Source organism: Erpetoichthys calabaricus, chromosome 14 (genome assembly GCF_900747795.2).
Source record: "Erpetoichthys calabaricus chromosome 14, fErpCal1.3, whole genome shotgun sequence".
NCBI classification, from domain to species: domain Eukaryota; kingdom Metazoa; phylum Chordata; class Cladistia; order Polypteriformes; family Polypteridae; genus Erpetoichthys; species Erpetoichthys calabaricus.
Window position 1 is genome coordinate 46,125,686 of NC_041407.2, and position 25,028 is coordinate 46,150,713.

General features: G+C 41.6%; 1 protein-coding gene across 1 annotated transcript in view; it reads left to right on the plus strand.

The window, feature by feature from the left end:
- The first annotated feature begins 11,230 nt into the window (after positions 1 to 11,230).
- Positions 11,231 to 25,028, plus strand: part of tinagl1 (tubulointerstitial nephritis antigen-like 1) — a 113,193-nt gene continuing 99,395 nt past the window's right edge. Inside the window, exon 1 of the mRNA XM_028819067.2 lies at positions 11,231 to 11,421. The gene's annotated coding sequence lies outside the window, so the exon portion shown is untranslated. The remainder of the gene's footprint in view (positions 11,422 to 25,028) is intronic.

Here is a 25,028-nt window from a genome sequence, read left to right on the forward strand (position 1 = left end):
ATATTTATATAATTGTAATGACATAAAAGTTAAAGAAAGTATTCTGGGGCACTTCACAGCCAACCCCATATACTGATTGCATGCAAAAAGGCAGGGGAAAAAACAAACACATATAAAGTGCAAACTGTTGACTTTTCCGTTTTTCCTAATCAGACTTCCCAAGAAGGTGTCACTTGGGGTTAAGATACATTCTGGGAGGAAATAGGCAGGTCCAGGTGGTTTGACCCCGGAAGTGACGTCATAGGTGGAATTCTATCTTTTCTTCAGATGGGAAAGGAGAAGAGAGAATGTTACTGCACAGCACCACCTCATGTCTGGGTGGAGAATTACAATCACATAAGCCATAAGCCCTTAAGCTGTTTCCCAGGCACATTCATGTGACTATATATATATATATATATATATATACTGTATATATATATATATACTAGCCAACAGCCGCCGCAGCATACGGCGGTGTAAGAATAGGACCGAAAAACGGTGAGAAAGGAATTCAGAAATCAAGAAGAAATAAATACTTCTTGAAAGACGCAGTGTGCATGTAGAATTTCCGGCCAAGCAGGATTACATGTGAAAGTGATAATTAAATCAGGCTTTCCGAATTTACGTACTATGGCCATGGCATCCTGATAGTTTTGTTGCATGTATCTTGGACTTCCTGGAAATGTGGATGGTAATATGATCATTTTGCCTACATGTACGTTGTTATTTTCAGCGTTTGCTTGCAGTGCGTCTGATAGTTCCACGCGCAGATCTTGTTGATGTAATCTGAGATAGTTGAGACACGTGCCCTCTGTTTTAACATACGCATCTACGACATACTGTTGGAATAGTTTTTCGCCGGAGTGCAAAATACTAAATGTATTCGTCATTGCTAATCTGTACACATAAAATTGGCATTGAGTAAGCCTTATTCGCTTGGCGCTTCTTTTATCGGGAACATATTGAAAATCTTTGTGCCAGCCAATGTCTCCGTAAGGGAATAAAAGTGGGTAAACCATAGGATTGCAATTCATATTGAGCGTGGAAATCTGTTTACAGGAGTTGCTTATGGGATAGATGCAAATGTCCCTTTCAGCAGGCATTTCGCCATCTTCTCTGACGAAAATCGCTGCAACATCGCTGTGACATGTCGGGGCATTGTATCGTCGTAAATTCTGCCTAGGGTTTTCCTTGAAAACCATTCGTACAGATGCTGTTGGATTGGACTGAGCGATTTCATGCATGTGTTTGTATGATTTAGCGAATGGGTTGATGGTTCTGAGCATGGAATCTAGCTGGAGAAGTACATTTTCACTGTATGCAGAGTTTCCTTTATTTTGTAAGCATACTTCAGTAGCTTGCGCTGTGTCAAAAACATACAACTGTCCATATCCTGGAGAGGTAGAAGTGTTAGTGTATAGTGGAGAGATTTAGTGATAAATTTGCCCATGTATTTTAAAACAGTATGGTCTGTGGCCAGGAGGTTGAGTTATCTGTGCAGCCATGGAAGCAAACGCTAGAGAAGAGTTGTATTCCCAAATGTGTTCACATTAATTTTTAGCTTCTGATGTTTGCTGTGTAAGAAGCTGTTGTAAAGACACAGGTGGCTCCCACAAAGGTGGTAAAGCTACTTTACCCTTGTGGCAGCACCTCGAGTACTTGTTGGATGTATTACGTTCAGCAGGCCAGTATAGTGCATGACATGGAAGACGATGAATAGGAATAGAGAAATGCCATGTCAGTTGCGTGTGGGTGGGACCGGTTTTGAAGTGGAAGCAGGACGAACCAGAAGAGAAATATATTTAAGAGATGTATATAGTGCAGCTTATCTTGCAAAGGGGATGGGTAAGAGTGTGTTTGTTTCTTGTTGAAATACTGTTTAAGAGGGAGTTTCTGCAAGGGCTGGTGTGTTTCTTTGCCATAGGTTTACTGTTCAACAGAGAGATAGCTCGCAGTTAAGAGTGTAAGAGCATGCAGCTGGTAGTGCTATGCGGGAAGAAAAGTGGAGCAGGGGAACTACTGAACTGCACATGACCGATGGTCACCGCCATTATGGGCAACTAACAGGTGGCGACACTGGTCACACCCTCTCCCTCAGCTTTGTTCACACCTCCGTAAACTAATCGATATTCCAAACTGGGCTTTGCTAGCAGAGAGAGGAAATCATCAATAAACACAAGGTCAAGCTCAGGAAAACAATAAATGTTAAAAGTCAATACCAGGATAAGCTGAAAATGCATTCTGTAGTATTTGGGATGAGCAAAATATGTACCATGGTATGTACATACTTATGGTTAACAAAATTAATCATGTCCAGCTGCATCTTTTCTGGATGACCTTAATGGTTTATATACTTACTGTTATCATGGCAATGAAGTTTCTCCAGTTCCAGTTCCTTCAGCACTGCATGATTCAGATTTTTAAAAGCCTGTAGTGGTCACTTGACTGATATTTTCAGTTATTTCTAATGCCACACTAAAAAAATCTATAGCTCCCAACTTCTTCAGAAACACAGCAATAATCCATATACCAAAAAAAAAGTGGACCATCTCAATGATTACTAAATAAGGATACTCACTCCAATGGTGCTAGGACACTTTAGATTGAATTTTAAATACAGTTTAGACCACCTCCAGTTTGACTTTCTCAACAACTGTGCCACATATGATTCCATATTCTTTGTATTGATCTTGATATACCAACATAATAAAAATAGAGGGAATCACTGGTCCCTCTGGTTGGAAAAATGAGGATCTCAGTTTTACTGCCATTAAAGTTAAGAATATTTAAGGCCATCCAGGCTTTGATATCCTCTAAGCAGTCCAACAGTGGTTTTGAAAGGTTGTTATCTTTCTGTTTTAAAGGCAAGTAGATTTGGGTGTTGTCTGCATAACAATGAAAAGAAATACCATATTTTTTTAAAATGGATCCTAGGGGACGAGTGTATATAGTAAAGAGGAGAGGCCCTAGGATAGATCCCTGGGGGATTTCATAGTGGAGTGATGCTGAGGAGGAGGTACAGTCACCAATGTTGACAGAAAAACTTCTGTCAGACAGGTATGATTTGAACCAATCCAATGCGGTGTCTTTAATGCCCACACAATGCTCCAGGTGGGAAATAAGTATGTTATGGTCTACTGTATCAAATGCTGCTGTAAGATCTAAAAGAACAAGGATGGCATGATAACTATTCTCTTTCTGAATTTTAAATGCAAACAGTATTATTGAAGACCTCAAATTTCCTGCATTGTCATTTTCCTCCCTTCTCTTTTCTGGCACAGGATGTTTTAACTCAAACTACTAGATTTAGAGGCAGTATTTGTCTTTAGGTCATAAAGAAGCGCATGTAATGACAACTGCATGAACGGACCTGATATCTGCATGTATCTTATTTATATCTATTGTCAGATGTCATATGGTGTTGTATTAATTGTCACTTGTTCATATTGTATAAATCTCACAAGTCTGTGGGTTCTTATTGTACTGTTTACACTTGAAATTTAACTAAAGTTAAATATATGTTTTGGGCGGCACGGTGGCGCAGTGGGTAGCGCTGCTGCCTCACAGTTGGGAGACCTGGGGACCTGGGTTCACTTCCCAGGTCCTCCCTGCGTGGAGTTTGCATGTTCTCCCCGTGTCTGCGTGGGTTTCCTCCGGGCGCTCCGGTTTCCTCCCACAGTCCAAAGACATGCAGGTTAGGTGGATTGGCAACTCTAAATTGGCCCTGCTGTGTGGGTGTGGTTGTGTGTGTCCTGCGGTGGGTTGGCACCCTGCCCAGGATTGGTTCCCTGCCTTGTGCCCTGTGTTGGCTGGGATTGGCTCCAGCAGACCCCCGTGACCCTGTGTTCGGATTCAGCGGGTTGGAAAATGGATGGATGGATGGATAAATATATGTTTTGATTTCACTTGTTTCATGACTTTATAAGTGACGATTTTCTGAAGTTAGTAAAGAGACGGATCCACACTGCTGGAGTGTAAATGTACAACAGCTGTGGAGCACTGAGGGTTCCATCGGGAGAATAATTGAGAGCAGCTAGTTTATTACAAATGGTTCATTGTGAGGCTATTGCAATGACACAATATAATCTGCTCATTTGTCACTGTGTTGTATTTATAGTTACTGGCAGTCACAATGTGTGGGTTTTTTGTGCAGATCTGGCAAAAAGCTCTAGAAGCAGAACAATAGATTGTGTGGAATGGCTTTGCCCCCTTAAAAGGGTGAGCAGTGGAAAAGTTGAGCTTAGCATGTGACTGCCTCTTACAAAATGTTCAGAGATATTACTCACAAATAAGACCCTGTCCCTGCCTGAAAGGCACCTTGCTCTTGAACATTTCAGAGGGTAACAATGATGAATCCCACTTTATCCCTCCTGTGAGTCATTGAGGCAAGATCCTTGAGTAATTTTGTATTTGAATGGAACTGTAATTAATTCCTGGAAATACTGTTTATGAGCCTTTATATTTTCATATTTTTATACAGACTGACTGATGTTTACTCAGAATTACTAATATATTTTCTAGGAAGATGAATTGTGGAGTTCCAATCAGTTAGGCATTTTACACTTTAGTATACAACTGACACTAGCCTAACCTGAACACAGCATGAAGCTCTTTTTTTCCTGTGGACATCGATTTTTATTTAGGTAACATCAATCAATCAAATATCTCTCTATCCAAAACATGACTGAGTTCAAGATGGGAATGTACTGTGGATGGAAGTCCATTCATTCCAGGCCTAATTTTAAATCACCACACTCTTTCTGGGGTTGGGGAGATAAGTATGCTAAACAAAACTCTTCTATTTGGGGAGAATGTGTAAATCCTCCTTTGTATGGTCACATTTGCTGTAAGTGTGTAAAAGGTGCTTTCCAACTCCTAATAGGCTGACACATATACATGTCATGTAATTTTCCAATTCAGACCAGTGTCCCGGTGGTCCTAAAGCCTATCCCACCCAGCATAAGGCGCAAGGCAGGAACACACCCTGCACAGGATGCCAGTCCATTGCAGGGACATGTACATATAATAAACATTTTAGGACAGGACAGTTGACAGTACTCTTCATAATAATAAAATGCCTGACTCCCCTCTCCTTTGACAAGTCCTCTACTCCCAGATAATCCAAGGTCAGAGAAAGGCCTGAGGAAGTGTTTGAAAGACACCCTCAAGACTTGCTTTACAAAATATTAGATCAACATCAAGAGCTGGGAGACCCAGGTATAGAACATTCCATGGCATGTCATTATTTATTCACTTTGAGAATGACTACTCATGAAGCCAGAAAAATAATGGCAATGAAAAAGATGGAGCAGAATATACATGTATGGCTGCCACTCCAAATAGACGTTTGAGCCAAGATCTTATGCGAAAGATTGAACTCCTCACCTACCCAGATACCCTTGTTAGACATTTATGTATTTGCCTTCATAAGTAATTAGATCCAGCAAAATAATTCAAAATGTAAGAAACAATTGAAACATAAAGCAAATCACTAGAAAACATGAGACTCTGGGTAGAGCTCATAAATTAAATATTAGAAAAACTATGAAGAGAACAAGCCAAGAAGCTCATCCATTCTGTTCATCTAGAGTGTTCAAAATAACATCATGTTGAGATTTGATGGCTCCTGTTGTCCTGGGGGGTATTTTTCGTACGTCGCTTAAACCATCCAAGATCAGGTGCCTCATCTTGAATGAGTTAATGCCAGTGAAACTCATCCAGATAAGTCGGTTTTTCAAACGCAGCTGTGTATTAGATTAGTGTAGCTGGATCTAATCATACGAGATGAATGCGCGCGCCCGCGCTGAGTGAAAAGCCCACATATATTGAGTCTAGAAAACATGATCAGCAAGTCTTTGATAGGCTGTAACAAAATGACGAAAGAACGGGCGCATTTTTTTTCACACACGCGGCGCAAGACCTTTTATTCGAAGGACACGAAGAATTTCAAGATTTAATATACACAAGGGGTAACACTGCAAAAGCAGCCCAGACCAGAAAAGACGGCTGGCAAAAAGTGGCCGAAAAAATTAAACGCTAAGTAGTGTACATTGTACTTAGTGAATGCAACGTTTCATTTCCTATGTGTCAGATTAATTATTATTTAATATGTCATAATTCCAGATCAAACGTGAGCACAAGGAGAACATGGGAACAGGTTAAAGTGAAGTACAAGGATATACTTCAAACTGGTAAATATTGGTATATAACTATTTAAAGAATTGTTGACATAAAGAATCATATATAATATAAAAAACATTAATTCTAAAGCTAATAAGGAGGCAGACAAGCAAAAAACAGGTGGAGGTCCACGCGGTCCAGACCTAACCCCTGCAGAAGAGTTGGCTCTCCAGCAAAATGCCCATCGCCCTGTTTCTGAGGGCATTCCAGGGGGAAGCTCCTCCTCAGAACCAGTGGCAGGATGCAGTGGTCACTTCATTTCAGGTAAAGGATGGTCATTGCATATTTGTCCTCCATGTGTGCTATAGGTATGTTCCATATAGCCCTCTTTTTCGTTGGGTCAGTTGCAGGGAATGTCATATCCTTTGAACCTGTGTCTGACCAACGAGATATTAACGAAGGTCAAATATTTGATGAAGACACTGTGTCTGATTATTCTTCAGGAGGAGAGGTATACTTTCCAAATAATGTTTGATCAAACTCCACTCTGATCAGTCCCATGTGCCCCAATCACATTTGGAAATCCTGGTAATGAGAATGTTAGGCTGATTGTGGGATTCTTCGTGGAACTGTGGGTGTTTTAGCCTGTGTATTACCTACCTGCAATGGCATGAAACGCCTCTTTTATTGTCTGCACACGCAGGTGTCCAGGAAACACAATGAAAACCTGAAGGAAATGTTTCAGAGCCAAACAGACTTTACGAATTGCCTGGCATACTGCACTTTTCGATAGATGTTCCGCATCGCCTACAGTATATAAAAAAGTGCCGCTTGCAAGAAACCTCAAAGCAATGCATACTGTCTGTGTGGTTGTGAGAGCCCGACTTCGCCGAGTTTGACTTCGAATATACGGAGCTAATAAATCTTTGAGGTACAATATTCCCCCTCGGCTAAAGCGGTATCTTTCGTACAGAATTTCCTCCGGGGGCAATAAAGGATCTTGCCGATCGCGCAAAACCCTCTTTATATGAAATTCTCTTCCTATAATTTGCACATCAATATCAATTGGTCGCTCATTCATGAACGGCGAAGCCGTGACTGGATGACTTCCACACCGTCACTGCTCACGTGTGTAAACTAATCCTTGTTTACGCAGAACAAACCTGCTCCGAGCAGGTTTGCGGATTTGGATGTGTTGCTATGACAACACTTCCAGCAAGAGTTTCAAAAAACCGACAGATCCAGGATCAGGCCAAATCGTCAACAATTACATCCGGCTAAACGAGTAATCCACGTACGAAAAATACCCCCCTGCTCTCCACCACAACACTTGGTAATATATTTCAAGCGTCTATTCTTCTCCATGCAAAGAAAAACCTTCAAACATTTGCACAACATTTGCCCTTAACAAGTTTCAAACCATGTCTCAATGTTCTTGGTGCAGAGTTTATTTTAAAGTAACATCTGCTTGTCTGTTGTACTAAATACATTTATAATTTTAAACACTTCAATCATGTCCCCTCTAAATCTATGTTTGCTTAAAGTGAAAAAGTTCATCTCCTTCAATTTCTCCTCATAGCTTATACTTCGCAGTCCAGGAATCAGTGTAGTCGTTCTTCTCTGAGTGTTCTTGAGAATTGCTGTGTATGTCTGCTGCGTGATATGTTTTGTAATATGGAGATCAAAATTGAACAGAGTACTCCAGTTGAGTGTGACACCCTGTGTCTTGGAAAAGATGACACCAGAATACACAGTGGGCATCTTGTAGTTCGGGACCTCTCAGGATAGAAATTTAGAGGTGTTAGAGGGGGAGACACAGACACAAAATGATGGTATTGCAAAACAAAAGTGGGTTTTATTTAAAGGTGCACCATAAAAATAGTATCAGGCATGCTTTTTTACACAGTTCTCAATGCAACTGACACACAAAACACAGAAGCAATGTCCAAAAACTAACAGTGAAACTGTACAATAAAAAAAATGTCAATCTTCCTAACTAAAAATACAGTCAGGAAGATTCTGCATAAAAACACAGTCCTTCCAATAATACGATGCACAAAAATATTTACAAAGAGAAAAAAATGAGTGTACCACAAACCCAAATGATATAAATACCTTCACCAAAACTATACTATATTTAGGAGATATTTAAATCTCTATTTATAAAAAATACACACAAAGTAAGGCACATGCCAATATGCTTGATGTATTTTTAAGATTAAGCTACACCACACTCTCACTCACCACCACGACCCCTGCAGGAACATACTTCAGCTGGACAAGCCGATCTATTCTTCGGGCTTATTATAGCAAGTTACTCTTTTGTAATTTTATCTCAGGATCCCCTTCTCTGAAATAATGCATATATTAAGCCAATGCTCCACACTTCTTACTTTGCAGAAGCAGGTGGTTAGGAAGATATTTGCTGAATGAAAATATTTACCAGAAACGCATGCTCACAGTTCAACTGTTTAAAAAAGTAAGTGCCTTTATTGTTCTGATTATAAACTGATTTCTATTAGTCTTAGAACTTTTTTCCTTTGAACTGGTAATGCCTGGTAGGCACATTATCACAGTGAGGACTTACTAGTGTGTTATACTCTATAAGTTAAGCTGAACATCCCTTGACTTGCACTCCACACTTTGTGATATTTAACCTTTTAGCTTATCTGATTACTTCTGTACACTGTCTGGATGTTGATAGTGATGAGTCCACTATGACTCCTAGGTGTTTGTCATAAGGTGTACTCATAATGTTGAGATATTTACTAGGTACAAAATTTAAGTCAGTCAGTGTAGTGGATATAGAGGTGGTGCACTGTTACATGTACTTAGAGGGCCACATTAATGACAGGTTGGAATGGTCTCATAATACAGAGGAATTATATAAGAAAGGACAGTGTGCACTGTTTTTCATAGGAGACTGTTATTTTAATGTGGGTAGTGTGATCCTTCACATCTTCTACAACTCTGTGAAGGCTAGTGTGATTTTCTACGCTGTGGTGTGCTGTGCTGGAAACATCACTATGACCGGCCCACCAAATTAACATCCTAATTAAAAGGGTAGGGTCAGTTATAGTATGCACTCTGGACCCCCCAGAGATAGTAACAAAAGAAAGAATTAAGACAAAACTGAGTGTCATTATGAACAATGCTGCACATCATCTTTCTTACACACTAACAGTGAGTACTTTCAGCCAACAAATTGCTTAGCAGAAGTGTGTCAAGAGAAGCTACTGGGTCTTCTTTATACCAACAGAAATATGTTTGCATAATGCCTGGTCCATGCTCACACTATAGTACATGTGTATGTCTATCTATCTCTTTATCTATCTATGTACACAAAGGCATTTTAGAAAGTGAGAGGTGATTGAAAGTACAGCGAATGGCATGGCAAAATAAGTCAATACAGTAATAACAATTCAAAAACACAACACAAAAGTGATGGACTTTACCACCTCTACTTGAATATTGTGTCTTGTGGGCAGACATGAGGAGTGAGTTTCAGGATGCATGTGCTCACAGTGTGGATGTGTAAGGGAGTTGCTTCAGGGAGTTTAATTGTTGTAATCAATGAAGCCTAACTGTTTGTTAAGAGTCAAAAACATGAATAAGCATTTACTTAGAATTACATTGGGGGGTTAGGGATAGTGAGAAGGCTAGGGTTGGAGGAATGTGAGCTTCTGACAGGATTGTACAGGGTAAAAAGCTATGACAAATATTCTGACTGACTGCTTAGCCACCTGAGACATCATCGCAAGTTGTTCTGAACTGATATTTTTCACAAATGCCTCCAGGTATCTTTTCTAGTTATATTTAAAATATAGTTTACAAAACAGCACATTTTATTAAGTGGAAACAGAACGTTAAGGAATTGCATTAACACTTTTATTTTATTTTCAATGTTTCATTCCTTTACTTACAGTGCCCAGCTAGTCTAGCTGAAGAGTGATCCAAGCTCCATTAAGCAGTAACATAAGAAGGATCACTTGCTTGACTCTCCGAAAACAGCACCAGGCTACCTGGTGACTCTAAATCAGCTCTGTAGGAAATGATTGCGGGGTGTGAGAGACTTGTTTGTTCACACCTTGAAACCAGTGTTACTGGGGAGAGATCTTGCCCCTGCTAGATGGAACTGTATTAAGCCACTTCAATAATGGCTGGATTGACATTCTGATTTATTTAAGTTAACAAAAAATAAATTAATAAAAGTCACAATTATAAATTGAGGCTGGTGCAGTGGTTTATCACTGCTGAGTCACAGGGACCTGAAGTTAATTCCAACCTTGATAATATCTGTTTATAGATTGCTCACTCTCTCCCCATGTTCCTGCTTCTTTTCATCAGACTTCCTCTCTCATCCTGCTTGTTAGGTTAATTTACAACTCTAATTTGGCAACTGTAGTCTGACTGAGTGGGGTTTATGTGTGAGTACTTTTTATTAAGAAACCAGAGTTGGTTCCCTTTTCATAACTCATGTTACCAGAATAAGGTCTGATTCTCCATGACCCTATAGTGAGTTCAGAAAAAAAGGATGGATTATACATCTAAAAAGGTTAAATGGTTTTTACCTAGTACCTTTGAAAATGAGCAATACTTACCAATAAGTTAAAACAGTTTTTGTGCCAAGCAGTATGCAGTTCTCATTGTCTAAATGCAGGATTAGACAGGGTCTCAAGTAATGTTAACATCAAAAAGTGCTGTAAAATAGCATATGTCTTTCTTTGTCACATCTACCAATTACAAATTGCATAGCTATGCAAATCTGCATTATTAATTCAGAAAATATTCTTTAATAACTGGATTGCATTCTTAGAGATGTTGCTGTACTTCAAGACTAGCGCTTACTCAGACTGCGTGGGCTTACGACTATGGTGACTTCCTGGCTGACTCATTACTTGCCCTTTCTGTGCACTTGTTCCTTACATTCCTATTGAGTATTTTAGACTAGGACTAAACAACAGTGACCACTAGGTGGCAATGTGTCATTTTTAACTTCTCTGTCAATCAGGAAGGTTAAAGCCTGAGTTACCCAGTATGAGGTTTAAAAATAGCATTGTGTCTGAAGACCCTCCCTAGCAAAGGCCTGTTGGAAGAGGTGGGGTCAGGCTTGGGTTGTTGAACAAGGAGCTTTGCTGAGACCCTCCTACTTCTATAGCATAAAATCCAAAGACAGCTAGTGCTTCACTTTCCATAGTGGTCACTTTCTAGACAGCTGTCTTCCAGGAATAGTTACAAGAACTCACTTAAACACACGGCTGCAGGATAACTTTCTTTGTGTGTGTGTGCGTATATAAGACACCTTGAAGGAACTGAAAGGTAGGCACTTGATTTTGTATTGTTTTTTCAATCTGGGACGTACTGCTATGATCACATTGCTTTATTCACATATGTACTTTTCTTATCCTGCTGCTGCACTTTTTGTAAGCTAACTTTTACTGTTTGCTACTTCTTTAAATACTGCATTAAATCCTGGCATCTTCATATGGACCAAACTTGTTTTCTGTTGCAAGAAGGGAAATCTTCTAATTAAAGCATTTTTTTTTTCTTTTGGGAAAAGTTCAGTTCCAAAAAATGGGTATTCGTTAAAATATTTCAAAAGAGAAATGTAATATCATTTGTATAGCCAGCTATTTTGGCGGAGAGGTGTGACACGGTGGTGCTTTGCTCTGCTACCTCCTATCTCTTGAAACCTAAGTTTGATTTTTATTCTGGACACTGTCTGTGTGGAGTCAGCATGCTCTCTCGGTATTCTTGTGAGTTTTTTTTTTTTTGCAGAATATCCAGATTAGTGGATTAGAAATCAATAGTATTTGAGTGAATGTCTGGATATTTCTCTGAGCATTCAAGAGATGTCTGGTATTTATTAACTATAAACTGGCCCTATGTAACAATTGAGTGTGTCTTCTGATGGACCAGTGCTTTTTGTCTTTATAGAAATTTTCTCTGAGTTCTTCATAGACACATTAAGCACATAGAATGGACCTGAGTGAGAGTGTGACATGATAGATCAGTGCCATGACCAGGGCTGCTTTCTGCCTTGCACTCATCTTCTGACTGTGTATAAGGGTGGTCCAGATCTAATTATGCAATTTTCATTACACTATAAAGTACTAAGTTTATTACATAGAGAATTCACAACTGAATGGAGGACAAGTGGGACATTACATGGAAATCAGTGAAGTAATTCAATGTAAGTCCATTTTCGTTTATTACAAGATATTTCGAACAATTGTTTTGTCTTGTATTGTTTTCCTGCATTGCATTAAAAGTTGCATAATTAGATCTGGACCACCCTGTATAAGGCACTCCAGAGGTGCATGAAACAATTTCAAGAGGGATTCTACACTTCCCTGGGTGATTTAGTATATTATATATTTGCCTGGTGGGGGACCTGTGGTGGACCAGTGTTGTGTCCTACCTTACACTTGTGTGCTACCTTAGAGGAGCCTAGAATAATTTTTCTGGAGATTCTACAGTGACCCGTTATGGCTGAGTGAGTGTTCCCTTTTCTGGAATGGTGTAGCATCCAAGGATGGTTTCTCCCTTGCTCTGGTGTACCGTCATGTGTGTTTTTCCTTTTGTTTTGGTTACAAATTTCACTGGTGACACTAAATTAGCCCTGCATAAATGAGTAAGTGTCTTATCCTGGAACAGCTCCTGCCTTTTTAGTTATACTGTCCATGTAGGCACTGTCTTCCACAAACATTGTAAGGCAAGAAGTAGGTTCATTAAAACTTGATGGTTTTTTACTAGATTCCTGCCATGTTGTTAGTGGTGGGTTGTACTGGCAGGTTACTGAGTGTTTGACAAACAAGGCTGAATAAAGAAACTGGAATTAATGCAGGCACATATATAAAATAACATTCTGAAACCCACCCAGTCTAATTCAGAGTCACAGGGAGAGCGCACTGGAGACAAAGCGGACAATTTCATCTTTTAAAATATACCCATTGACTTCAACCTTCTGGGACAATGGCTCAAGCTATAGTGTTACATATAAGCTACATTTGCAGTACACGTCTGAATGTGATGATTCTAGTCTTCTGTGGTCACTTGTAAAAAAGAGTCAAAAGGAAGAAGCTGCTAGAGTAAGATGTTCCTCCACTTAACAGTTTTGATAGGCAACACTTGACTAAAACTTTCATTCTGTGCAAGTGTGAGGCCTGCTGAACAACAATTTCTGTAAATTGTCTGAATCACCATTAAGATGACCGTAATACAGTCTTTGGTCATTTTAAATTTTTTTTTTAAAGAACTGTAAATTTAATTTCCAAACTGTTCAAGGACATAGTCATATTGTTCAGGGTCATACATGGACTCAGTGAGATTTGAACCTGCAGCCTGGCTAGCCAGCATCTCTAAATTTTTGATATACCAAGGATACAGAAAGCTTTGACCTCATGATGAAAGACACTACCAACAGTAGATGTCCTTGAGCATCAGGTTCTCTGGATTGACACACATCTATGGCAGAATCATTTAATCCAAAGTGGAAAAAGCCTGCCTGCCATGTAATGCCATGTCTATTTCCTTCCAGCTGCATTTTTAAGATGCTTATCAAGACAATTTGTTAAACTGAAGCTTTATTTGAATAGGTCATGTAAAATTGTTAATCCATTTTCCAAATATGGTGACAAGTAATCTCTGTAGCATTTGGTGTAACACAGGAACTAGCCCTGGGTTGGGTGCCTGTCAATTTGTACACAGACCTACAATATATGTGGTCAATGAAGAGCCATTGGTCAGCCTAACCTCCACATAGACATTGGATTTAAACCTAGACTTGTGAAACTATGAGGCAGCAGTAGTCCCCAAGATATGCCAGCAATGATACAGTCAGCTGCATTTGGTGTGATGTTATTACCTAAAATCTACAAAGTACTTCTTAGTATCTGAACTTTAAGAAACAAACAGATTGCTCAGTTATGTAATTACAAGTCAAATTTCATGTATGCCCCACCTCTTCTTCAGCATGAAGATGCTGCACTGGTTTGAGCTGCACATGCAGAGTCATGACTTACAAAACCGGACTGAAGTATCATTAGTTGTATTTAAAGATTATATTTCGCCCTTTTGATCAGACTTTCCTTCCATCCATTTTCTGGTTGTGAGATGTTAAATTTGTTGAGACACAAATATTTACTCACTTACACACCCACACTCATGGGAGTCCAAACTACATATGAATTTCAATCTGTCACTGTGTGTTTAGACTAGAGTGAAAGAAATGGAGACTTCCAAAGAAACGTACATGAACACAGGGAGAGTATACAAACACATGTTTTGTACCATTTCAAACAAATATTTTACTTTAAATTTATCAGTTGGTGACTTTTTGCTTCTCAGATTTGACAAAAGTAGGTCAAGTTTGGTTGATGAATGATGGTCTGAAAATTATAATTCTTCCCCTTTCATCCATCCAGTTTGTAGAATAAAAATGGTTTTGTTCTTTAATATCTATCCTAATCTATCCATCCAAATCCAAATTGGGGTTGTAAAGGGCAAGACTTGAACCTGGCAGGAACCAACACTGACTGGGTTACAGGTCCTCATTGTGACACTCTCATATGCACACCTACAGTAGGTAAACTGAGCATTGTCAGCCTTTGAGAAGTTGAAGAAACACAAATCTACACTGTGAAAAACCCATGCAAACATGAAGGAAAATATCTTTGATCAAAATATTAGGCAAATCAGTAAGAAGGGGTTCTTTCTAGGGCAGTGGTTCTCAACGTGTTTTGAAATGAGGATCACTTTGTCAAACTCAAAAATTTAGGGGACCACCTATAGGCAACAGCCTTTCATTACCATAAATTCTGCGTGTTACAATTTTCTACATATACTGAGGTGAAAAATACTGTAACAACCCGAGATGCAATCAAGAATAGTTGCACATAAACTCAAATACTGAGTTAGTAAGCTTTAACGGGGCTGCGTATATGAAAGCACCTGCTTAATTTAAGTGCCTCTGTTACTCCTACTTTTATGCCTTGGGAAGGTGCACTAAGAAGGACCACTAAAAACCAAGCATGAACAGAACTCTGTCAAACTTCCACTGCTCTTCAGTCAATTTCTAGATTGCAATCTAATTCTTGTAATGTTACTCTAGAAGCTACCATGTTGGCTTGGGGTAAAGGACTGGAGTGGGATTAAGTAGTACAGAAGTAAAAGATGTTATTGTCTGCAAAAAAGTTCTGTGGTTAGTGTGTTATAGAAATTTCATGTGCCCTTATTAGTAAGAAAGATGACTAGATCAGCCCACGGACCATCTGGCGCATGATCATAGACCACACTTTGAGAACCACTGTTCTAGGTGAAACTACAATGTTATCTGTCATTAGTCTTTTAATTTAATCTTTATTCTTTTTTTATTATCAGATACAGTGCAATAGCATAGTAAAGTTCTTACAGCACAGTTTTGACAGAGAAATAAATAAGACAATAAGAGAGATAGTAATAAATACCACGATATGTACATATGTACATTAGCTTAAGCTACCCTTATTCACTATGTTCATAAAAAATGTAATGATTTACTTAAAGAGGTAGAAGTACATAATAAACAAGAATAGTTGCATTAAACTACGCAAAATATTAAAATATGTGCTTCTATTTAAATGTTCAAAGTCTAAATATTCTCAATTGTTATAGGTAGTTGTCATTTTTCACCCTCTGATAGAGGTCCATAGAGGGCTAGATCTCCAGTAAAAGATCAAAAACCAAAAATAGCATGATATTCATAATCACTGACCTTGAAATAATCTAAAATGTTACCCCCTCGCTCTTTTATCTGAAATTTGTAAACTTTACCTTCTGGGAGTTGCTCTAAGAGGAATGAGTCAACCAGTAAAGAATTAAATATTAAAACTATTATTATATTCATCATGGGCAACCTCATAATAACCTAAACATTTTACATGCCTTTATTACCGATCCATCCATCCATCCATTTTCCAACCCGCTGAATGCGAACACAGGGTCATGGGGGTCTGCTGGAGCCGATCCCAGCCAACACAGGGCACAAGGCAGGAACCAATCCCGGGCAGGGTGCCAACCCACCGCAGGACACACACAAACACACCCACACACCAAGCACACACTAGGGCCAATTTTAGAATCGCCAATCCACCTAACCTGCATGTCTTTGGACTGTGGGAGGAAACCGGAGCACCCGGAGGAAACCCACGCAGACACGGGGAGAACATGCAAACTCCATACAGGGAGGACCCGGGACGCGAACCCGGGTCCCCATATCTCCCAACTGCGAGGCAGCAGCGCTACCCACTGCACCACCGTGCCGCCCTTATTACCGATCCCCATTATTTAAAGTTTTGTGATTAATGCAGTGGTTCCCAACCTGGGGTTCCCGCACTCCCAGGGAGTGTGAGATGGCATTTCAGGGGGTGTGACAACAGGGAAAGCTGTCATCCATATTTGAATTGCAGTGCAGGTGTTTTTTGGGGGCAAAGCTTGTAGACTGCTGGCACCCATTGCTTCGCAGGGGTTTTCAAGTCTTCAATCCCTCAAACTCCTTGATCAATGATCATGTGTCATTCCTCCCGGGCACTTTTCGCAGGATATCTGAACCCAGATTGTCAATCAAGTGTCTAAGCTTCACAGGGGACATATTTACAAAATTATTGAAATTTATAAATTTAAATAGCTTTATTTATATTTAAATTGTATGCACTGAGTTAAAAACTTATTTTTTTATTTAACTTGTTCATCCACAGTACTGTTTGTGGTTCAATTTGTGGTGGGAAAGATTTGACTTCTTCATCTTCAAATGTGATACTTCTTTTGTAGGGGGTGCAAACATAAACCAAACATTTTCTAGGGAAGAGAGGCATAGAAAAGGTTGGGAACTCCTGCATTAATAGGTGAAGCCTTGTGGTCAATTGATGTGGCATGCACAGTCTCAAGCTTCCTGATAATTCTTTCTGAAGACATCTATGGGTCTAAAGGGCCAAAAACATGGGTGAAACCCAAAGAAGGTCAATGTCATGCATAACTAGACACTAATACGTTGTGAGCGGTGTATCCTATGTGGGAGTTTTCTCATTCCGTTGAGGCAGAAAGCACTGGGCAAAAAAAACTGAAGTTATTTCAAAGCATTTAAAAGTCATTCTTATGAGCACACAAAGCAAAAGAAATAAGTGCAGATAATAAAACCAGATAACATACAGCAGGATTCGATATGATGCAGCAAATAAGTCCAGTTATTGGGTAGGTAAGTTTAAATTTAAACAGAATCCATTGTTACATTTACTTTTATATGTTTCTTCTGGAATCTTAGTAATAAAAGTAATAAGAAAAAAAAGTGGCCTCAACAATATTTCCAAAATTATTAGTAAAAATATTTGTCTGCATCAGTCCTTTCTCACTGAATTTTATCATAAGCAAGTTAGAAAGAAGGCCAACCCAATCCAGTCTGACAGTAGTCATTATCTATTTCAAAAATTTAAATGTCACTATCAGGCTGCAAATTTAAATTCTTGAGACTCAACAGCATTAAATTTAATAACTTTTTTTATTCCCACCTCCATGCTCTTTTTGAATTGTAGAGGCTTGAAGAGTCCTAGTGAAGTGTTAGACTTTAATATTCTTGCCAATAAAAACATCTGTTCCCCTCCTCGAACCGCCACCTTACCGTGGTGGAGGGGTTTGCGTGTCCCAGTGATCCTAGGAGCTCTGTTGTCCGGGGCTTTATGCCCCTGGTAGGGCCACCCAACGCAAACTGGTCCTAGGTGAGGGATGAGACAAAGAGCGGTTATACAAACCTCCTATGACGAATAAAAAATTTGGACGGCGTTTTCCCTTGCCCGGACGCGGGTCACTGGGGCCCCCCTCTGGAGCCAGGCCTCGAGGTGGGGCTCGATGGCAAGCGGCTGGTGGCCAGGCTTGCACCCATGGGGCTCGGCCAGGCACAGCCCGAAGAGGCAACGTGGGTCCCACTTCCCATGGGCTCACCACCTATGGGAGGGGCCAAGGAGGTCGGGTGCAGTGTGAGTTGGGTGGTGGCAGAAGGCGGGGACCTTGGCGGTCCAATCCTCGGCTACAGAAGCTGGCTCTTGGGACGTGGAATGTCACCTCTCTGAAGGGGAAAGAGCCTGAGCTAGTGCGCGAGGTCGAGAGGTTCCGGCTAGATATAGTCGGGCTCACCTCGACGCACAGCTTGGACTCTGGAACCAATCTCCTTGAGAGGGGCTGGACTCTCTACCACTCTGGAGTTGCCCCCGGTGAGAGGTGCCGAGTGGGTGTGGGTATACTTATTGCCCCCTGACTTGGAGCCTGTTTATTGGGGTTTATCCCGGTAGACGAGAGAGTAGCCTCCCTCCACCTTCAGGTGGGGGGACGGGTCCTAACTGTTGTTTGTACGTATGCGCCGAACAGCAGTTCGGAGTACCCACCCTTTTTGGAGTCCCTGGAGGGTGTGCTAGAGGGCATACCTTCTGGGGACTCCCTCGTACTGCTGGGAGACTTCAATGCTCACGTGGGCAATGACAGTGGGACCTGGCAGGGCGTGATTGGGAGGAATGGCCCCCCCGATCTGAACCAGAGTAGTGTTTGTTATTGGACTTCTGTGCTTGTCACGGATTGTCCATAATGAACACCATGTTCAAGCATAGGGGTGTTCATATGTGCACTTGGCACCAGGACACCCTAGGCCTCAGTTCGATGATCGACTTTGTGGTCGTGTCGTCAGACTTGCGGCCACATGTTTTGGACACTCGGGTGAAGAGAGGGGCGGAGCTATCAACTGATCACCACCTGGTGGTGAGTTGGCTTCGATGGTGGGGGAGGATGCCGGTAGGCCTTGTGAGGGTCTGCTGGGAACGTCTGGCAGAGCCCCCTGTCAGAAGTAGCTTCAACTTCCACCTCCGGCAAAACTTTGACCATGTCCCGAGAGAGGTGGGGGACATTGAGTCCGAATGGGCCATGCTCCGTGCCTCTATTGTTGAGGTGGCTGACCGGAGCTGTGGCCGTAAGGTGGTCGGTGCCTGTCGTGGCGGCAATCCCCGAACCCGTTGGTGGACACCGGCGGTGAGGGATGCCGTCAAGCTGAAGAAGGAGTCCTACCGGTCCCTTTTGTCCTGTGGGACTCTGGAGGCAGCTAATAGGTACCGGCAGGCCAAGCGGAATGCAGCTTCGGTGGTTGCTGAGGCAAAAACTCGGGCATGGGAGGAGTTTGGGGAGGCCATGGAGAACGACTTTCGGGCGGCTTCGAGGAGATTCTGGTCCACCGTCCGGCATCTCAGGAGGGGGAAGCAGTGCAGTGTCAATACTGTATATGGTGGGGATGGTGCGCTGCTGACCTCGACTCGGGACGTTGTGGGTCGGTGGGGGGAGTACTTCGAAGACCTCCTCAATCCCAATAACATGCCTTCCAATGAGGAAGCAGAGCCTGGGGACTCGGAGGTGGGCTCCCCCATCTCTGGGACTGAGGTCACCGAGGTGGTCAAAAAACTCCTTGGTGGCAGGGCCCCGGGGGTGGATGAGATACGCCCGGAGTTCCTCAAGGCTCTGGATGTTGTAGGACTGTCTTGGTTGACACGCCTCTGCAACATCGCATGGACATCAGGGACAGTGCCTCTGGATTGGCAGACCGGGGTGGTGGTCCCCCTCTTTAAGAAGGGGGACCGGAGGGTGTGTTCCAACTACAGAGGGATCACACTCCTCAGCCTCCCTGGAAAAGTCTATTCGGGGGTTCTGGAGAGGAGGGTCCATCGGATAGTTGAACCTCGGATTCAGGAGGAACAGTGTGGTTTTCGTCCTGGTCGCGGAACAGTGGACCAGCTCTACACCCTTAGCTGAGTCCTGGAGGGTGCATGGGAGTTCGCCCAACCAGTCTACATGTGTTTTGTGGACTTGGAAAAGGCGTTCGACCGTGTTCCTCGGGGAATCCTGTGGGGGGTGCTCCGGGAGTATGGAGTACCGGACCCCCTGATAAGGGCGGTTCGGTCCCTGTACAACCGGTGTCAGAGCTTGGTCCGCATTGCCGGCAGTAAGTCGAACCCGTTTCCAGTGAGAGTTGGACTCCGCCAGGGCTGCCCTTTGTCACCAATTCTGTTCATAACTTTTATGGACAGAATTTCTAGGCGCAGCCAGGGTGTTGAGGGGGTCCGGTTTGGTGGACTCAGGATTGGGTCACTGCTTTTTGCAGATGATGTTGTTCTGTTTGCTTCATCAGGCCGTGATCTTCAGCTCTCTCTGGATCGGTTCGCAGCTGAGTGTGAAGCGACTGGAATGGGAATCAGCACCTCCAAATCCGAGACCATGGTCCTCAGCCGGAAAAGGGTGGAGTGCCCTCTCAGGGTTGGGAGTGAGATCCTGCCTCAAGTGGAGGAGTTCAAGTATCTTGGGGTCTTGTTCACGAGTGAGGGAAGAATGGAGCGTGAGATCGACAGGCAGATCGGTGCGGCATCCGCAGTGATGCGGGCTCTGCATCGGTCTGTCGTGGTGAAAAAGGAGCTGAGCCGTAAGGCAAAGCTCTCAATTTACCAGTCGATCTATGTTCCTACCCTCACCTATGGTCATGAGCTATGGGTAGTGACCGAAAGAACGAGATCGCGAATACAAGCGGCTGAAATGAGTTTCCTCCGCAGGGTGTCTAGGCTCTCCCTTAAAGATAGGGTGAGAAGCTCAGTCATCCGGGAGGGGCTCAGAGTAGAGCCGCTGCTCCTCCGCATCGAGAGGAGTCAGATGAGGTGGCTTGGGCATCTGATTAGGATGCCTCCTGGACGCCTCCCTGGTGAGGTGTTCCGGGCACGCCCAACCGGGAGGAGGCCCCGGGGAAGACCCAGGACACGCTGGAGGGACTATGTCTCCCGGCTGACCTGGGAACACCTCGGGATTCTCCCGGAAGAGCTAGACGAAGTGGCCGGGGAGAGGGAAGTCTGGGCATCTCTGCTCAAGCTGCTACCCCCGCGACCCGACCTCGGATAAGCGGAAGAGAATGGATGGATGGATGGAAAACATCTGTTTGTATTCTGATATAAAAAAAATTTAATAATTTCCCCGGTTTCATGACATCTAGCATAACCAAACATAATCAAGTGTTTATTTGCTGCTTATTTTTGAATGGCATAACAATACTTGCCATACTGTATTTGCAATATTCTCAACCAGTTAGTAAGTTCACTTACACTGTTATTTGATCATTAATAAAGTCCACCTTAACTATAGCTTTTCTTCGGCTTCTTTGGGGTAGTCAGCATGCTTAATGATGCTCCACAGACGGCGTGCAGAAGACTATTGAAAATCAGATACCCTTTTGTCATTGCATTACTTTGGGGAAGCCATTGATGTATAGACCTGCTTTTGTGTGTCTCTCTTTGCTAGAGAGTATAAATGAACTGCTTTATCTGGATTGTCCAAGTTGTCCCAAATGTACAGTGTTAGCTGTAAGCATAAAAATGCAGGCCTGACAGAACTTCAGCAAGTTAGCTAACATGATGGTTCGGTTCATTATAAAGTCAGTGTAGTCCTTAAAGATTCAGGAGCCGAGTTTTATGGACAGCATTCGTCATTAAATTTACTACAGTAATTGTTAATTGGTTAATGAAATTCACATAATTATCCTCTTTAATAAAATCCCTGTGTGCGTCCAGGTGTCTGTGTGTGTGTGTCTTCTGGTGAAGTGCGCATGCGTGAGGCACGGTGCGACGCGCGATATTACTGTCAGAGAAACTTAGAGGCGTTTTATGGAAATACAAACCAGTATTACTGCGAGAGGAAATTAAAGGTACACAATACAGTTACACATATTACAGCGACATACAAGCCAGTATTACTGTCAGAGGGGATTAAAGGCATTTTACCGATGTGCACGCCTGTATTACCGCCAGAGAAAAGTAAAGGTATATTACGGACGTACAAGCCAGCGGACATACAAGACAGTATTACTGTCACAGAAAATTAAAGACACACAATACACGGCGGCAGCCCATGAAGAACGGTCAGCTCAGCAAGTAAACATCAACAAAAGAAATGCTGAAAGAAAGAAAAATATGACCAAAAAAAAGAATGAGGTCAAAGTCCCTTGCCATTTAATATAGACTGTTCCTACTAATGTTTATGCACTACTGTTCTAGCGCCCGTTATTGTAACGGGCTAAATGACTAGTTTATTATAATAAATGACCTACCGATATTAATCAGGTCAACTGACTCCATGAATTCTTTTAAAAAACAACTCAAAACTCATCTGTTCAGGAAGGCTTTTAGCTCTACTTGACTTAATTACCCTTCTCTCAGTTTATTTCTCTGTCAGGATGCTCATGTAACCTGTATGTGTGTGCTAGACCATCAATTATGTTGTCTGTTAGGCTTTTTCTCTAAATTCACTGTCGTAATCTTCTTTATTTATTTATTTATCTGGTTTGTACAATGCTATATACTGTATACCCTGCCGTTCTTTCTTATATGCTGTTAGTGCCTTGACCATGGGAAAGGTGCTATATAAATAAAATCTATTATTATTATTATTATTATAATACAGTCATGGCCGAAATTATCGGCACCCCTGAAATTTTCCCAGAAAATGCACCATTTCTCCCAGAAAATTGTTGCAGTTACAAATGTTTTGGTATATACATATTTATTTCCTTTATGCGCATTGTAACAACACAAATAAACAGAGAAAAAAGCCAAATCTGACATCATGTCACACAAAACTCAAAAACCGGGCTGGACAAAATTATTGGCACCCTCAACTTCATATTTGGTTGCACGCCCTTTGGAAAAAATAACTGAAATCAAGCGCTTCCTATAACCATCAACAAGCTTGTTACACCTCTCAACTGGAATTTCTGACCACTCTTCTTTTGCAAACTGCTCAAGGTTTCTCAGATTTGAAGGGCGCCTTCTCCCAACAGCATTTTTGAGATCTCTCCATAAGTGTTCAATCGGATTTAGATCCGGACTCATTGCTGGCCACTTCAGAACTCTCCAGCGCTTTGTCTTCAACCATTTCTGAGTGCTTTTAGAGGTATGTTTGGGGTCATTGTCCTGCTGGAACACCCATGACCTCTGACGCAGACCCAGCTTTCTGACACTGGGCCCTACATTGTGCCCTAATATCTTTTGGTAGTCTTCAGATTTCATGATGCCTTGCACACAGTCAAGGCATCCAGTGCCAGAGGCAGCAAAACATCCCCAAAACATCTTAGAACCTCCACCATGTTTGACGGTAGGTACTGTGTTCTTTTGTTCGTAGGCCTCATTCCATTTTCTGTAAACAGTAGAATGATGAGCTTTACCAAAAAGCTCTACCTTGGTCTCATCTGTCCACAAGATGTTCGCCCAGAAGGTTTTTGGCTTCTTCAAGTACATTTTTGGCAAACTCCAGTCTGGCTTTTGTATGTTTCTGTGTCAGCAGTGGGGTCCTCTTGGCTCCCTTGCCATAGCATTTCATTTCGTTCAGATGTCAACGGATAGTTCAAGCTGACACTGTTGCACCCTGAGTCTGCAGAACAGCTTGAATATGTTTTGAAGTTGATTGGGGTTGTTTATCCACCATTCGGACTATCCTTTGTTGCAGTCCTTTATCAATTTTTCTCTTTCGTCTACGTTCAGGGAGATTAGCTACAGTGCCATGTGTTGTGAACTTCTTGATTATGTTGCGCACAGTGGACAAAGGAACATGAAGATCTCTGGAGATGGACTTGTAGCCTTGAGATTGTTGATATTTTTCCGCAATTTTTGTTCTCAAATCCTCAGACAATTCTCTGCTCTTCTTTCTGTTCTTCATGTTTAGTGTGGCACACTCAGACACACAACAGAAAGTTTGAGTCAACTTTTCTCCATTTTAACTGGCTTCAGGTGTGATTGCTATATTGCCAGCACCTGTTTCTTGCCACAGGTGAGTTCAAACGAGCATCACATGCTTGAAATAAAACGATTTACCCACAATTTTGAAAGGGTGCCAATAATTTTGTCCTGCCCATTTTTGGAGTTCTGTGTGACATGATGTCAGATTTGGCTTTTTTCTCTGTTTTTTGTGTTGTTCCAATGCACATAAAGGAAATAAACATATATATACAAAAACATTTGTAATTGCAATAATTTTCTGGGAGAAAGGGTGCATTTTCTGGGAAAATTCCAGGGGTGCCGATAATTTTGGCCATGACTGTAAAATACCCTACAAGTATAGGAACAGACAGTTTGCCTATAATATTTTTTTGATTTTTGTAACTGCTTCTCTTTTAACACGTTTATGTAATTTGTGTTACTTTAAGGCCTCTCATCCATTAATATTTCACACTGGTTCTTTTTATCTATTGATTCCAGAGTTGTGGGGAATAAGAACCCAAATCTGACATAAAATAGTCCAAGACAGAGACCTTCCTTGTATGAATTAACAACCCACTGCAGGGTCACTGTAGGGTACACAGATGTACACACACACACTCAGTGGGCAATTTAGACTCACCAATGAAACTGGCAGTACACTTCTGGACAGTGGAGGATTCAATTAGTGAAAGAAGGTAGAACAGATGCCCTCTGCATCACCAATTCATTATTGTAATGAATCGAGTCAAGTAATGGGATAAAGTACTTGGTAGAGGAAATTGTTTGTATTCTCTACTATTTCCAATGCCTCTTCTTTATGTTGCCTGATATTTTTAAAGGTTACAAAGTTAGGTCTTGTCAGGATTGAGTAATGGAGTCAACAGTACAGGTGATTGAGTGCACAACGCAGTCTTTTCTGCGTCATTATTGAAGACCATTTCTAACCACTCCCTATATAGTCTGGTCACACTGCAAAAAATGAAATCTTAACAAGCCAGACAATCTTGAAAAGAAATAATAGATCTTGTTTTTTTATTTTAAGAATAACTGACTTGAGTAGATTTGTATGTGTAAGATATATAATCTAATTTTTAGAAAATTTAACAAGTTAACAAGTTAAACTTTCTCACT